Source organism: Xenopus tropicalis, chromosome 7 (genome assembly GCF_000004195.4).
Source record: "Xenopus tropicalis strain Nigerian chromosome 7, UCB_Xtro_10.0, whole genome shotgun sequence".
In the NCBI taxonomy this organism is placed as follows: domain Eukaryota; kingdom Metazoa; phylum Chordata; class Amphibia; order Anura; family Pipidae; genus Xenopus; species Xenopus tropicalis.
This window is the reverse complement of record NC_030683.2, coordinates 15,723,050-15,739,871: the sequence shown is the minus strand read 5'-3', so window position 1 is coordinate 15,739,871 and position 16,822 is coordinate 15,723,050.

Below are 16,822 nucleotides of genomic sequence, written 5' to 3'. Positions count from 1 at the left end.
TCATTTCGGACGTCCAGAAATTTGCTGCGAATCCATGCCTGGCGAAACATTTCATCACTTGTAGCCGCATAGTCGTGCGAATAAACGCACGCCATGTTAGCCATACACGCCAATACTTTCGTAAAATTACTGTATTAAAAATGACCATTTCCCTGCAAACTGGCGGCTGCGCCACTCTAGGGGAAACACAGACTTGAATAAATAACACTGCAAAGTCCATATTGTGTTGCCAAAAGCTCATTTACTGTACTTTTCTATAATTATCGCCTGCCTGTAGTAGGGGTTAATTTTTGCATAGCCTAATGCGATATTTAGCGCGCCTAAGTGATTGTGAATCATGCGATCGTATTCATTTCAGCGCGGAAATTAACGCATGCGTTAAAACTAGCGCATGCGGTCGCGCGAAAAATAACACATGCGATATGGCGACTTAACGCACGCAATAATACTATGGTGAATCACGCGCTAATTACCGCGTCTAATTTAATGCAAAAAACGTGCAATAAATTTTATTGCACTTTAGTGAATCAGGCCCTATATATTGTTCATGACACGTATATGCCAGTCCCCCTGGGCCCCTAACTGCCAGGAATAAACAGGCTGGAAAGGATTCCCAGGCTCTGGCGCAATGGGAGATTTTATGTGTTTTATTTGCAGTAATTACCCAGTAAAACAAGCACCAACCTGCACCCAATGCCACAAATAATTTATAGTTTAGCAGGGAGTTGATACGTTAGGCAAAAATGACTATATAATTATAAATATAACAACTCAATCAAGAAAGGGCTTACAGGGAACACAGGGCCCAGGGTGCCAGTCATGATATTTGCTCTGCAGTTCATGCATAAATGGCATAAAGTGCATTTGCCCAGCAAGGTCAGACTGGCCTGTGTCAGTACCAGGTGCCCAGTTGGCACCAACCAAGAACAACTTCCATATCCCTTATTATTCCCACCATAGGCCTATATAATACCTATAACATGTATTACTATCTACAGCTAATTGCTGGGCCCTGGGTGTCAGGTTCTCTGGGGGGGGGGGGGCTGTGATCCCCTGTCCCACATTTGCACCCAGTATCACGGGGAACTCTAGAAAATATATTGCTAAACCACAAAGGACACATGTTCTTTATCAACATGCAATATATTCAGTATATACTGATTAATGTCCAACCTGTGGCCTTCCGGCACCGACCCACAGCTCAAGGAGCTCAGTAGATGCTTTGTGATCTGGTTCCTCTGAACCTTAATGTTAATCCCCACATATATGATCAGGGCCGCCATCAGAAATCACGGGGCCCCTCACAACAAAATTTTCTGGGTCCCCCTCCCACCAGTACAAAGGACTCACAGACATGAGACATTGGTAGCCAGCAGGGCCCCCCTGGTACATTGGTAGCCAGCAGGGCCCCCCTAGTACATTGGTAGCCAGCAGGGCCCCCCTAGTACATTGGTAGCCAGCAGGGCCCCCTCTAGTACATTGGTAGCCAGCAGGGCCCCCTCTAGTACATTGGTAGCCAGCAGGGCCCCCTCTAGTACATTGGTAGCCAGCAGGGACCCCTCTAGTACATTGGTAGCCAGCAGGGCCCCAACCCTAGTACATTGGTAGCCAGCAGGGCCCCCCCCTAGTACATTGGTAGCCAGCAGGGCCCCCTCTAGTACATTGGTAGCCAGCAGGGCCCCCTCTAGTACATTGGTAGCCAGCAGGGCCCCAACCCTAGTACACTGGTAGCCAGCAGTGCCCCAACCCTAGTACATTGGTAGCCAGCAGTGCCCCCCCCAGTACATTGGTAGCCAGCAGTGCCCCAACCCTAGTACATTGGTAGCAAGCACGGGGCATGACCAATAGGATCACCCGCTGACCACCAATGACAGGGCCCGGAATTGATTTAAGGGGGCCCGCCGAGCTACTGAGAAAACTGTAGCACCGTCGGGCCCCCTTTTAAAGTTAAAATCGTCCGGGCCTGGGACAACTGTACCCCCTGTGCCCCCCTGATGGCGGCCCTGTATGAGATACAATTAGTCCCTGTCTGTAATTGTTACATCTGCTACATTTTAATGCTTATTGGTATTTCTGTCCCACAGCAAACAAGTGAGAGCGCAGATGAAACGCCTATTCGTGAGTTAAAAGAAGAAACGAGTGTGAAGAAAGGAAGATTTCGAAGACTGCGCGAAGCGATAAGCAATGTCTTTCGCCGGAAGAAGAAGGTACGGGGCAATTATTACATTTGCCAAAATCAGTACAACATGGATCAAAATGAACTGACAGGTTCCTTACTCACAGCTTTAGATACACAATATGGCGACTGTTATTACGAAAAATTAGTGGTTTAGGCTAATGACATACACGGTATCTCGCTATTGCAAATATATTTGGTGACTCTGGGGCATATTTACAAAGTAGATTCTGACTATTTTTGCCCAATTGTTACCTTTGTTCACCCATGACAATCATTTTGCTTCACAGTAGGGCTTTATTGAGGCAATTAAATGACAATGCAGCTCCTGTACAACTGTGATACATTACAGTGTATTAACATCAGTTAATAATATAAATCAATTTTTACAAACCAGAAATTTTTCACGTTTAGCATTGAAGTCGTACGAGTAAGTTTAGCCCATTTATTTTTAACTGAAAGATGGATAAATACAGAACGGGAACATTGAAAACAAACATGGCAAATTTGCCCGTGGGCAGTAACCCATGGCAACCTGCAGGTAGCTGAAAAAAAGCCACTTGCTAATTGGTTGCTATGGGGTACTGCCCATGGGCAAATTTGCCCAGTGTTGATAAATGAGCCCCAGTCATGTTGAATAAAGTTTACTGATATTTGTTACTGATGTTCTTATTTGAGGGGACAGAGCTGGAAATGCCCTTGCCCTTAGGAAGGGGCCCATAGGGAGACTATATACACTAAGAAGGGTTGGGTGATGGCGAGGTTATACCTGTAAGATTCCACGGAAAGGATTTTTTAGGGGGGTTAGGATCTTTCCATTTAAGGGTGATGCATTGTTTGGCATATGCTAGCAGTATGTATATATATATATATATATATATAACCGGTGTTTTTAGCTTTTTTTCCCTCAAAAAAAACAATTGTGATAAAGGGTACTCCAAACCTTGATTCTCAATAAATCAGCTGCTTAGTTGAAATGTTTTTATGAAATCCATAGTGATATCTGGTACATTATTATGTTTTCCCAGGAGTCCAAAAGCGAGGAATTTATAATCCCCAAGGAGATCTGGCCGTGTGTTACTTTAGAACACATAAGCGAAGCCGAAGAACCCAAAGGTGCCAACGACAGAGCCGATGAGCCTGTAGGAGTTGGAGAAAGCCTGGGATTCCCACACAGCAATGTTAGGACTATATATATTGGTGTACTTGATGTAAGTATATTACATTCAGTGTCTTTGTCCCCCCCCCACTGCCATATTGTACTCACGATCTCCCATAATCCATAACATTCACATTATGGCAATATGGCACTCCCATTCATATTCTCCTGCTTTGCCAGACTGTTTCCCATAATCCAACAAATCTGCATTTCAATTTTGTTTAGAGAAACACAGAACAATGGTCTATGTTTCGGCCCAATTGTTGCCTACTCAGAATAAGGGCGGGTTTTATTCAGGGGGAGGGGGGAATATAATATTGACTGTATTTCAGCTGTTTCATATTTCATAGTTATAGAAAATGCTAAATGTGTTTTGAAATTTTACATTTACAGCACATTATTGGCAAGTGGGCCGACCTTATTGTTAAGGAGGCCATAAGAAGTTGTCGAAGACCCCGTGAAGCATGGGAAGAGGATTCCATTGCCAATAACAGAGCCAATGACAGTGAGACTACATATACTGGTGTTATTAATGTAAGTACATTACATTCAGTTTCTTTGTCCTCGTCGCTGGCATATTGTACTCCCTATCCTCCCATCTAACCTGCCATATTGTACTCACTATCCTCCCATCTAACCTGCCATATTGTACTCACTATCCTCCCATCTAACCTGCCATATTGTACTCCCTATCCTCCCATCTAACCTGCCATATTGTACTCACTGTCCTCCCATCTAACCTGCCATATTGTACTCACTATCCTCCCATCTAACCTGCCAAATTGTACTCACTATTCTCCCATCTAACCTGCCATATTGTACTCACTATCCTCCTAGTTTCATAGTTATAGAAAATGCTAAATGTGTTTTAAAATTTTACATTTATAACACATTATTGGCAAGTGGGCCGACCTTATTGTCAAGGAGGCCATAAGCAGTTGTCACAGACCCCGTGAAGCATGGGTTTGTGAAGAAGATGAACTTTCAGGTACAATACAGGACCTAAGTCTTTTAAAAGAACAAGAGGATTCCATTGTCAACGACAGAGCTGATGAGCCTGTAGGAGTTGGAGAAAGCCTGGAATTCCCACACAGCAGAATTGGGCCTATATATATTGGTGTTATTAATGTAAGTACATTACATTCAGTTTCTTTGCCTCCCCCGCTGCCATATTGTACTCACTATCCTCCCATCTAACCTGCCATATTGTACTCACTATCCTCCCATCTAACCTGCCATATTGTACTCACTATCCTCCCATCTAACCTGCCATATTGTACTCACTATCCTCCCATCTAACCTGCCATATTGTACTCACTATCCTCCCATCTAACCTGCCATATTGTACTCACTATCCTCCCATCTAAGCTGCCATATTGTACTCACTATCCTCCCATCTAAGCTGCCATATTGTACTCACTATCCTCCCATCTAAGCTGCCATATTGTACTCACTATCCTCCCATCTAACCTGCCATATTGTACTAACTATCCTCCCATCTAACCTGCCATATTGTACTCACTATCCTCCCATCTAAGCTGCCATATTGTACTCACTATCCTCCCATCTAACCTGCCATATTGTACTAACTATCCTCCCATCTAACCTGCCATATTGTACTAACTATCCTCCCATCTAACCTGCCATATTGTACTCACTATCCTCCCATCTAACCTGCCATATTGTACTCACTATCCTCCCATCTAAGCTGCCATATTGTACTCACTATCCTCCCATCTAGCCCACCATATTGTACACACTATCCTCCCATCTAACCCGCCATATTGTACTCACTATCCTCCCATCTAACCTGCCATATTGTACTCACTGTCCTCCCATCTAGCCCGCCATATTCTACTCACTATCCTCTCATCTAACCTGCCATATTGTACTCACTGTCCTCCCATCTAACCCACCATATTGTACACACTATCCTCCCATCTAACCCACCATATTGTACTCACTATCCTCCCATCTAACCTGCCATATTGTACTCACTGTCCTCCCATCTAGCCCGCCATATTCTACTCACTATCCTCCCATCTAACCTGCCATATTGTACTATCCTCCCATCTAACCTGCCATATTGTACTCACTATCCTCCCATCTAACCTGCCATATTGTACTCACTAACCTCCCATCTAACCCACCATATTGTACACACTATCCTCCCATCTAACCCGACATATTGTACTCACTATCTTCCCATCTAACCTGCCATATTGTACTCACTGTCCTCCCATCTAACCCACCATATTGTACACACTATCCTCCCATCTAACCCGCCATATTGTACTCACTATCCTCCCATCTAACCTGCCATATTGTACTCACTGTCCTCCCATCTAACCCGCCATATTGTACTCACTATCCTCCCATCTAACCTGCCATATTGTACTCACTATCCTCCCATCTAACCTGCCATATTGTACTCACTATCCTCCCATCTAACCCGCCATATTGAGCAAGGCCGTAAATAGGGGTAGGCATCTGCCCAGGGCGCAATGATGAGGGGGCACCAGTCAGGTACTTTTTATGCCTACCCCATCTGCCCTATCTTCCCCCACTGCCCTTTACCAGGGCAATCTCCTATAATCCATAACATTCAGTTTACAAAATGCAATCCCATTCATATTCTCCTGCTTTGCCAGACTGTTTCCCATAATCCAACAAATCTGCATTTCAATTTAGTTTAGAGAAACACAGAACTATGGTCTATGTTTAGGCCCAGTTGTTGCCTACTCAGAATAAGGGCGGGTTTTGTTCATGGGGAGGGGGGAATATAATATTGACTGTATTTCAGCTGTTTCATATTTCATAGTTATAGAAAATGCTAAATGTGTTTTGAAATTTTACATTTACAGCACATTATTGGCAAGTGGTCTGACCTTATTGTTAAGGAGGCCATAAGAAGTTGTCGAAGACCCCGTGAAGCATGGGAAGAGGATTCCATTGCCAACGACAGAGCCAACGACAGTGAGACTACATATACTGGTGTTATTAATGTAAGTACATTACATTCAGTTTCTTTGTCCTCGTCGCTGGCATATTGTACTCCCTATCCTCCCATCTAACCTGCCATATTGTACTCACTATCCTCCCATCTAACCCGCCATATTGTACTCACTATCCTCCCATCTAACCTGCCATATTGTACTCACTATCCTCCCATCTAACCTATCCTCCCATCTAACCTGCCATATTATACTCCCATCTAACCCGCCATATTGTACTCACTATCCTCCCATCTAACCTGCCATATTGTACTCCTTATCCTCCCATCTAACCTGCCATATTGTACTCACTATCCTCCCATCTAACCTGCCATATTGTACTAACTATCCTCCCATCTAACCTGCCATATTGTACTAACTATCCTCCCATCTAACCTGCCATATTGTACTCCCTATCCTCCCATCTAACCTGCCATATTGTACTCACTATCCTCCCATCTAACCTGCCATATTGTACTCACTATCCTCCCATCTAACCTGCCATATTGTACTCCCTATCCTCCCATCTAACCTGCCATATTGTACTCACTATCCTCCCATCTAACCTGCCATATTGTACTCCCTATCCTCCCATCTAACCTGCCATATTGTACTCACTATCCTCCCATCTAACCTGCCATATTGTACTCCCTATCCTCCCATCTAACCTGCCATATTGTACTCACTATCCTCCCATCTAACCTGCCATATTGTACTCACTATCCTCCCATCTAACCTGCCAAATTGTACTCACTATCATCCCATCTAACCCGACATATTGTACTCACTATCATCCCATCTAACCCGACATATTGTACTCACTATCCTCCCATCTAACCTGCCATATTGTACTCACTATCCTCCCATCTAACCTGCCATATTGTACTCACTATCCTCCCATCTAACCTACCATATTGTACTCACTATCCTCCCATCTAACCCGTCATATTGAGCAAGGCCGGAAATAGGGGTAGGCATCTGCCCAGGGCACAACGATGAGGGGGCACCGGTCAGGTACTTTTTATGCCTACCCCCCATCTGCCCTCTTATTCCCCCACTGCCCTTTACAATTGCACTCTCCTATAATCCATAACATTCAGTTTACAAAATGCACTCCCATTCATATTCTCCTGCTTTGCCAGACTGTTTCCCATAATCCAACAAATCTGCATTCCATTTTGTTTAGAGAAACACAGAACTATAGTCTATGTTTGGGCCCAGTTGTTACCTACTCAGAATAAGGGCGGGTTTTATTCAGGGGGAGGGGGGAATATAATATTGACTATATTTCAGCTGTTTCATATTTCATAGTTATAGAAAATGCTAAATGTGTTTTAAAATGTTACATTTACAGCACATTATTGGCAAGTGGGCCGATCTTATTGTCAAGGAGGCCATAAGCAGTTGTCACAGACCCCGTGAAGCATGGGTTTGTCAAGAAGATAAACTTTCAGGTACAATACAGGACCTAAGTCTTTTAAAAGAACAAGAGGATTCCATTGCCAACGACAGAGCTGATGTGCCTGTAGGAGATGAAGAAAGCCTGGAAGTCTCACACAGCAGTATTGAGACTATATATATTGATGCCATTGGTGTAAGTACATTACATTCAGTGTCTTTGTCCCGCCCCCACTGCCATATTGTACTCACTATCCTCCCATCTAACCTGCCATATTGTACTCACTATCATCCCATCTAACCTGCCATATTGTACTCACTATCCTCCCATCTAACCTGCCATATTGTACTCACTATCATCCCATCTAACCCGCCATATTCCATTCTGTTTAGAGAAACACAGAACTATGGTCTATGTTTGGGCCCAGTTGTTACCTACTCAGAATAAGGGCGGGTTTTGTTCAGGGGGAGGGGCGAATATAATATTGACTGTATTTCAGCTGTTTTATATTTCATAGTTAAAGAAAAGGCTAAATGTGTTTTAAAATGTTACATTTACAGGACATTGTTGCCAGGTGGTCTGACTTTATTGTGAAGGAGGCCATAATAGGTTATCGAAGACGCCGTGAAGCATGGGTTTGTGAAGAAGAACAACTTTCAGGTACAATATTTGATGAATAGCTTACAAATATCATCCTTTATTTTCTACTGTTTGATGATTATACCTGGTGTTCCCTTGGCAATATAACTAATAGGGAAACATCTCAGTAGCCAAGGAGTAACTAGAACCAGACTTGGAAAAGACTCTTTCTTGGGGTTTGTGGGTTAAATGTGGGCATAAAGCTGTACCTCTGACAGATAAAAAGAGCGTAAAGTCTTAACTAAAGTAACTTAAATCTGAACTAAAGGAACTGGATACTTAATGTAGTGATTATTTAGTGACTGATCAGAGGAGCCAAGCCAGTAGTAACTGTAATTATAAAGCCTTGAAAACCAAACAATGGTGATTCCTGTTGCAAACCCACCTACAACTTTTTTTCTTCAGATGTTTCCCATGATATGGACTTGCATGGACAGCAGCCCAGTGAGACAGAACTGACTCCCATTGAGGCCTTTAGAGTAAGTACAATATATTGGCAGCATTTGTTGCACTAGTTCAGCTGATTTATGAATAAAATACACATGGTTGTTGTTCTGCCGATTATCAAACAAGTGATATCTGTCTGCTCCTTCAGGTCTCAGAGAGCGAGTCAGTCCCGAAGGAAAGGAAAATCATTCTAGTGAAAGAATTCCAGGCTCCGCCAGGTAGAGTTATTAAATGATTCCTGCCATATTGTATTTCATTAGACATAAAGGTGCCCATAAGCATTAACATCATGATCAACACTAATGCTATGCTTAAACTTTATATAATATATTTTGCCTTATATTTTTGCAGCAACTGTGCCAGCAGTCATTTCAATTACAAAGGGAAAAGAGGTCTTGTATAAATATGACCTTGATTCTTCTTCAAGCGATGAAAGTTTCCCTCTGGCACGGCCGGTGCTGAGGCCTTATGGAAGGGACAGAGTGAAGCGCCCAGAGAGTACCAGCCAATCGGTAAATAACTAAATATCCCTATTGTTTGACCCTTTTTGGGATGAACATAGGTTTTTCATCCTAATTCTATTTTTTAAATGCAAATAAAAAAACAGGGCAAACAATTTTTTTGTTTTATTATCCAAACAGGACCTTAGTCTTTCCATTGCCAATGATGTGCCTGTAGGAGTTGGAGAAAGCATGGAATTCTCAAGTATTGAGACTATATATATTGATTGATGTAAGTACATTACATTCAGTGTCTTTGTCCCCCCCCACTGCCATATTGTACTCACTATCCTCCCATCTAACCTGTCATATTGTACTCACTATCCTCCCATCTAACCTGCCATATTGTACTCACTATCCTCCCATCTAACCTGTCATATTGTACACACTATCCTCCCATCTAACCTGCCATATTGTACTCACTATCCTCCCACCTAACCCGCCATATTGTACTCACTATCCTCCCATCTAACCCGCCATATTGTACTCACTATCCTCCCATCTAACCTGCCATATTGTACTCACTATCCTCCCATCTAACCTGCCATATTGTACTCACTATCCTCCCATCTAACCTGCCATATTGTACTCACTATCCTCCCATCTAACCTGCCATATTGTACTAACTATCCTCCCATCTAACCTGCCATATTGTACTCACTATCCTCCCCTACCGCCATATTGTACTCACTAACTCCCATTAACCTGCCATATTGTACTCACTATCCTCCCATCTAACCTGCCATATTGTACTCACTATCCTCCCATCTAACCTGCCATATTGTACTCACTATCCTCCCATCTAACCCGCCATATTGTACTCACTATCCTCCCATCTAACCTGCCATATTGTACTCACTATCCTCCCATCTAACCTGCCATATTGTATTGAAGGGTTAAACAAGGCCACTATATAACACTCATCTTTCTATTTTCCCAGAGCTCCTTTTCAAGCTGACGATGGCCCTGCATTCCGTTTGGGCAGTGAGAAGATGTACGAGGCTGATAACCCAGCACTATCCCAGAAGAGACCCCTCTTGCACCGTCCCACCGCAAGGAGGCTGGTCTGATTGATCCAGGGACTGGGCCGATTGCCATCTTGGAGTCAGGAAGGAATTTTTTCCCCTCTGCGGCAAATTAGAGAGGTTTCAGATGGGGTTTTTTGCCTTCCTCTGGATCAACTAGTAGTTAGGCAGGTTATATATAGGAATTATGGTTGAATGTGATGGACGTTTGTCTTTTTTCAACCCAACTTACTATGTGAGGCAAATTGTCAGCCCCCGAGTAGCATTTTCTAAAGATAATTAAATGGCAGTTTGTACTGTTGTTTTAAAATGTAACTTTTATAAATAAATAAATAAATAAATAAATAATTATGGAGCTCAATTAGTTCTGGTGCCATTCAGTGTCACTAATCTGTAAGGGGACCCTTTCCAGTTACCCCAGCACCAACCCCCCCCACACACCCGGGCTACTAATGTTCAGTACCTGGGCACCTGGGGCACAGTGCCTGGGCAGAGATCCGGATAAAGCCAACCCCATGCTGCAAACCTTTATAGGGAGCCAACCCAGTATAACCTATACAGGAGCTCCCAATCTAAAGGTGGCCATAAACCATAAGATTTGCTTGTTTAGCAAAGTCACCAAATATGTGGATCTTTCAATATCCCGTGGGTGGGCAATATTGGGTTACTTCGATCGTTTGGCCCTAACAGTACCAGATCTACTTCCAGTGGCGACACTATAGAGAAAGCAGACCCCTTGGCCACGGGGGGCTTGGGGGACATGGGAGACTGGACCGTGGGGTCTGCTTTCTCTATAGCTGTAAGTAATCCCCCTTCCCCAGCTGCTCAGGGAGTGGGGGGGACACAATCAGGCAGATGGGTTGAGGGTGCGCCGGGATCCTCCCAAGATTGTTTATGTGGGGGGCCCAGCACTGCATTGTTTATCTCTCCATGTATTTATATGACAGGGATTCTGATTGTGTTGCCTGAATAGGTCCTAACAACCATCATTGCAGAGGCTTCAGAGTCCGACTGGGCCGGTAGGACACTGGGAAAAAGTCCAATGGGCCCCTACTGTGCTCTGCAGCCCCCACCGATCCAGACTGCTCTGCCCAGCATCCACAGCTGGCACTCCCCCTGTCCAGAACTGAGCGTGCTCCCACCCTGATCGCGGAAAGGGGATGGTGTGTGGTGGGGGGTTAGAGGGGTAGCAGGGCTCATGACTGTGGTGGGGGCCCTCAGGTGGCAGCCCCAGTGGTTTCTAAAACCCCAGTCCAACGCTGGCTATTAGTACTAAATAGGTGTCACGCACGGTGTCCCAAAACTCAGAGCAAAAGCCAAGGTCCCGGTCTGAGCTCACTCTTCTGCCTATAACAGCCACCTTTGGCTTTGGGAGGAGCCCTCCGCTACTCGGGTGCCGCCAGGACTTAATGTGAGAGGACCAGGGCAAATGCTCTGAGCAGGCAAGGGAACCTAGCGTATGCAGGATTGGAATTAAGAGACAAGGTGATCAGGCCGAGGTCAAACCAAACGGACAGCGAAGTCAGATACCGGAGAGCGAAGTCAGGACAGGCAGAGGGTCAATACAGGCAGCAATCAGCGAAGTCAGGGTCAGGCAAGGATCAAAAACACTAATCAGAATCAGGAACAATGAAACTAACACTCAGGAGGCGAAACCGAAGTTGGGCGATCAAAATACCTTAGAGGGACCTTTAAATATTTGAATTTGGCGCCAGCGCGATGACGTCATGCGCGCACCGGCCTTTATAAGGATGCGCGCGCACACATTCGCGCGCCAGAGCAGCAGAGGACGCGCATCGGCGCGGATGTTCCTGCCTGGCGAGCGGCAGGCGTCCCCGCCTGGAGAGCGGCTAGCGTCCCCGCCGCTCAGGTATGACATTACCCCCCCCTCTAGAGGGGGCCACCGGACCCCTAGGTTTATCTGGAAATTTAGCATAGAATTGTCTGACAAGGCGATCAGCCTTAACATCGGTAGCAGAAACCCAAGATCTTTCTTCAAGACCATATCCTTTCCAGTGAACAAGAAACTGTAACCCCCCTCTGGAGAAACGTGAATCAACAATTCTTTGTATTTCATACTCAGTTTGACCCTCAACCACCACTGGAGGAGGAGGAGAACGTTGGCGAACCACCCTTGCAGGCTTTAGTAAAGAGACATGAAAAGTATTTGAAATTTTCAGTTCAGGGGGAAGTTTTAAACGAACTGAGGAAGGGTTAATGGTCTCGGAAATGACAAAAGGACCAATATACTTGGGACCCAATTTGGCAGAAGGAACTTTAAGCGAAATATTCTTTGAAGATAACCACACCCTATCACCAGCCTGATATTTGGGTAACTCCTTCCTATGTTTATCAGCCGCTCTCTTTTGCGTATTCACAGCTGAAGACAGAGAATTTTGAATTTTCTGCCACATCTGTGAAAAATGTTCTACCATAGAATTAGCAGCCGGAACGGCAGAAACGTGCTCAGAAAAAGAAAAGCCTCTAGGATGAAGACCATAAACAATAAAAAAAGGAGATTCCCCAGTAGACGTATGAGTGGCGTTATTAAAGGCAAACTCAGCCCAGGGAAGAAATTCTGCCCATTGAGACTGATTATTGGATACGTAACACCTTAGATACTGTTCCAATGATTGGTTTGTCCTTTCGGTTTGACCATTTGTCTGGGGATGATAGGCTGAGGAAAAGGACAACTCAGTACCTAAAAGAGAGCAGAATGCCCTCCAGAACTTAGAGACAAACTGAATCCCTCTATCAGAGACAATATTCAAAGGGGCCCCATGATATCTGAAAATATTGGCAATGAAAAGTTCAGCCAGAGTTTTGGCAGAGGGAAGGGCGGGTAAGGGAATGAAATGACACATCTTACTAAAGCGGTCTACAACCACCCAAATAACAGTATCACCATTAGAGGATGGTAAATCAACAATAAAGTCCATAGCAATATGAGTCCATGGTCTCTCAGGGATAGGGAGTGATTGTAATAGACCCTGGGGTAGAGATCTGGAAGGTTTGGAACGTTGGCAAACTGCACAAGAATTAATATAATTACCAACGTCTCGTCTCATAGTAGGCCACCAAAGGGAACGGGATAACAATGAACAGGTCTTACTCTGACAGGATGCCCTGCTACTCTAGAATCATGATTTTCGGATAAAACTGCCTCACGTAACTTTTCCGGGACAAAAAGCCTACCAGATGGTATATTCCTAGGCAAATTACTCTGAGCTTCAGAGAGAGAGGCCAAAAGGTCAGGACTCAGGGCAGCCACAATCACTTCCTTAGGAAGAATAGTGTCAGGTTCAGGGTGCTCTTTAGGGCAAGAGACAAAACTCCTGGAAAGGGCATCGGCCTTAATATTCTTGGACCCGGGCCTAAATGTTAGGATAAAATTGAAACGGGTAAAAAACAAAGCCCACCTTGCCTGCCTAGGGTTCAAATGTTTAGCAGATTCAATGTACAGCAAATTCTTATGATCAGTGAAAACGGTAGCAGGATATTTAGCGCCCTCTAACAGATGTCTCCATTCCTCAAAGGCCCATTTAACTGCCAACAGTTCTCTGTTGCCAATATCATAGTTAGCCTCTGTAGGGGAGAATTTTCTAGAAAAGAAGGCACAGGGATGTATCTTACAGGTAACAGGGTGACGCTGTGACAAGACTGCCCCGGCACCCACCTCAGAAGCGTCAACCTCCACGAGGAACGGTAAGGTGGAATCTGGGTGACGCAGTACTGGAGCAGAAATAAATGCTTCTTTAAGAAGCTTAAAAGCTTTAATCGCTTCACTGGACCAAATGGTGGGATCAACCCCCTTTTTGTAAGGGCCGTGATTGGAGCTACCAGGGAAGAAAACCCCTGAATAAATTGTCTATAATAATTGGCAAAACCTAGGAATCTTTGAATAGCACGTAAGGAAAGCGGTTGAGCCCAATTCAAAATGCCCTCTACTTTGGTTGGTTCCATTTCTAAACCCTCTTGAGAAATGATGTACCCCAGAAAATGAACAGAAGGAACCTCAAAAATGCATTTTTCAAGCTTAGCATATAACTGATGCTGTCTAAGTCTCGACAGCACCTCTTGAACATGACAACGATGATCTACTAAATTAGATGAGTAGATCAGAATATCATCGAGGTACACTACAACATGGCGTCCCAATAAGTCACGAAATATATCATTAACAAATTCTTGGAAGACAGCAGGAGCGTTACATAACCCAAAAGGCATGACCAAATATTCATAATGCCCATCACGAGTATTAAAGGCCGTTTTCCACTCATCCCCCTCTTTAATCTGGATTAAATTATATGCACCCCTGAGGTCAAGTTTGGTGAAAATCGAAGCACCTTTCACCCTGTCAAAGAGCTCTGAGATCAAAGGAAGAGGGTAGCGATTCTTAACAGTAATCTTATTCAGACCTCTATAATCGATACAGGGCCTAAGTCCACCATCCTTCTTACTTACAAAGAAAAAACCCGCCCCCGCAGGGGAAGAGGATGGTCTAATGAACCCTCGTTCCAAATTGTCCTTAATGTACTCTTCCATTGCTTTAGTCTCAGGAAGGGAAAGTGGATAGGTTCTACCTTTCGGAGGAACAGCCCCGGGAACCAATTCAATTGCACAGTCATAGGGTCTATGTGCAGGGAGTGATTCAGCCGCCTTCTTAGAGAAGACATCAGCGAAGGCTGAATATGAGGTAGGAAGACCCTTCAAAGAGGTTGTGGCAATGAGAACAGAACCTTTAAGGCAAGATACTTCACAGTGTACACCCCAACCTTGTATGCTGCCGGTAACCCAATCAATTTGTGGGTTGTGTTTTTGTAACCATGGGAGGCCTAAAATCACAGGAGTGTCAGGACAATTGATTAGATAGAAAAATAACTGTTCCTTATGAGAACCTTCAACGGACATAACTAGATTCTGGGATCTAGAAGACACAAACCCACTCCCTAGTGGATTCCCATCGATCGCCAGTAATCTGACTGGAGGGACGACCGTGGTACAAGGAATACCCAGATTACAAGCAAACTTAACATCTAAGAAATTCCCAGCCGCCCCAGAATCCAGAAAGGCCGGAATCTTCACATTACCATACTCCCAGTCGAGGAGCACGGGAATGAAGATTTTAGAGGAAATATATTGGGGAGTAGAAACTGCATTACCCAAACAAGACTCCCCAGACTTGCTTAGGCTTTGCAGTTTCCCGGCCTTTTTGGACAATTTTTGCGGAGATGACCCCCCTCACCACAGTACATGCATAACCCATTAGAGCGTCTACGGAATCTCTCTTCCGAGGATAGACGCGTAGAACCCAATTGCATAGGCTCCTCTACTGGCATAGGAATAGCAATGTTAGGTATAGATTCGGGCACAAGGGAAAGAGATTGAGTTAAAGAAGAGGCTGCTCTTTCCTGACGCCTCTCTCTAAGTCTCCTATCTATTTGAATAGAGAGGGACATTAATGCATCAAGGGATGAGGGAGCAGGATAATTAATGAGACTGTCTTTAATGGCATCAGACAGACCAGTACGGAACTGACTACGAAGGGCTGAATCATTCCACCCAGTCTCTACCGCCCAGCGGCGAAACTCCGTACAGTACTCCTCAACAAGCTTCCTGCCTTGCCGGAGGGTACGGATGGCTGAGTCAGCAGAGGCTGCCCGATCAGGGTCATCATAGATAATAGCCATAGCTTTAAAAAAGGCCTCAAGAGAGTATCGGGCTGTGTCAGACGGGGATAGAGTGAAAGCCCACACCTGAGGATCACCTAACAGTAAAGTGATCACAAAATTAACTTTCGCCACTTCAGTGGGAAAAGACTGAGGCAAAAAACTAAGATAAAGTTTGCATGCTTCCTTGAAAGCAAAAAATTTACTCCGATCCCCAGAGAATTTTTCGGGAAAAGGGATCTTAGGTTCTACTAGGGAAATACCCCTAGAGAGCGGAACAGGAGCTGGGTCATCTGTAGCAGGTTGCTGTTGGAGAGTATCTAACCTAACAGCCAACCCCTGGAGGCATTGAACAATTTGATCTTGTTTAGTCTCTTGTTCCCTAAGACGCTGGAGGAGGTTCCTAAGCATAACTTCAGGAGAAGCGGACGAAGCAGTGGCCCCTTCAGCATCCATTTTCGGGCCCAACTTACTGTCACGCACGGTGTCCCAAAACTCAGAGCAAAAGCCAAGGTCCCGGTCTGAGCTCACTCTTCTGCCTATAACAGCCACCTTTGGCTTCGGGAGGAGCCCTCCGCTACTCGGGTGCCGCCAGGACTTAATGTGAGAGGACCAGGGCAAATGCTCTGAGCAGGCAAGGGAACCTAGCGTATGCAGGATTGGAATTAAGAGACAAGGTGATCAGGCCGAGGTCAAACCAAACGGACAGCGAAGTACAAAGTCAGATATCGGAGAGCGAAGTCAGGACAGGCAGAGGGTCAATACAGGCAGCAATCAGCGAAGTCAGGGTCAGGCAAGGATCAAAAACACTAATC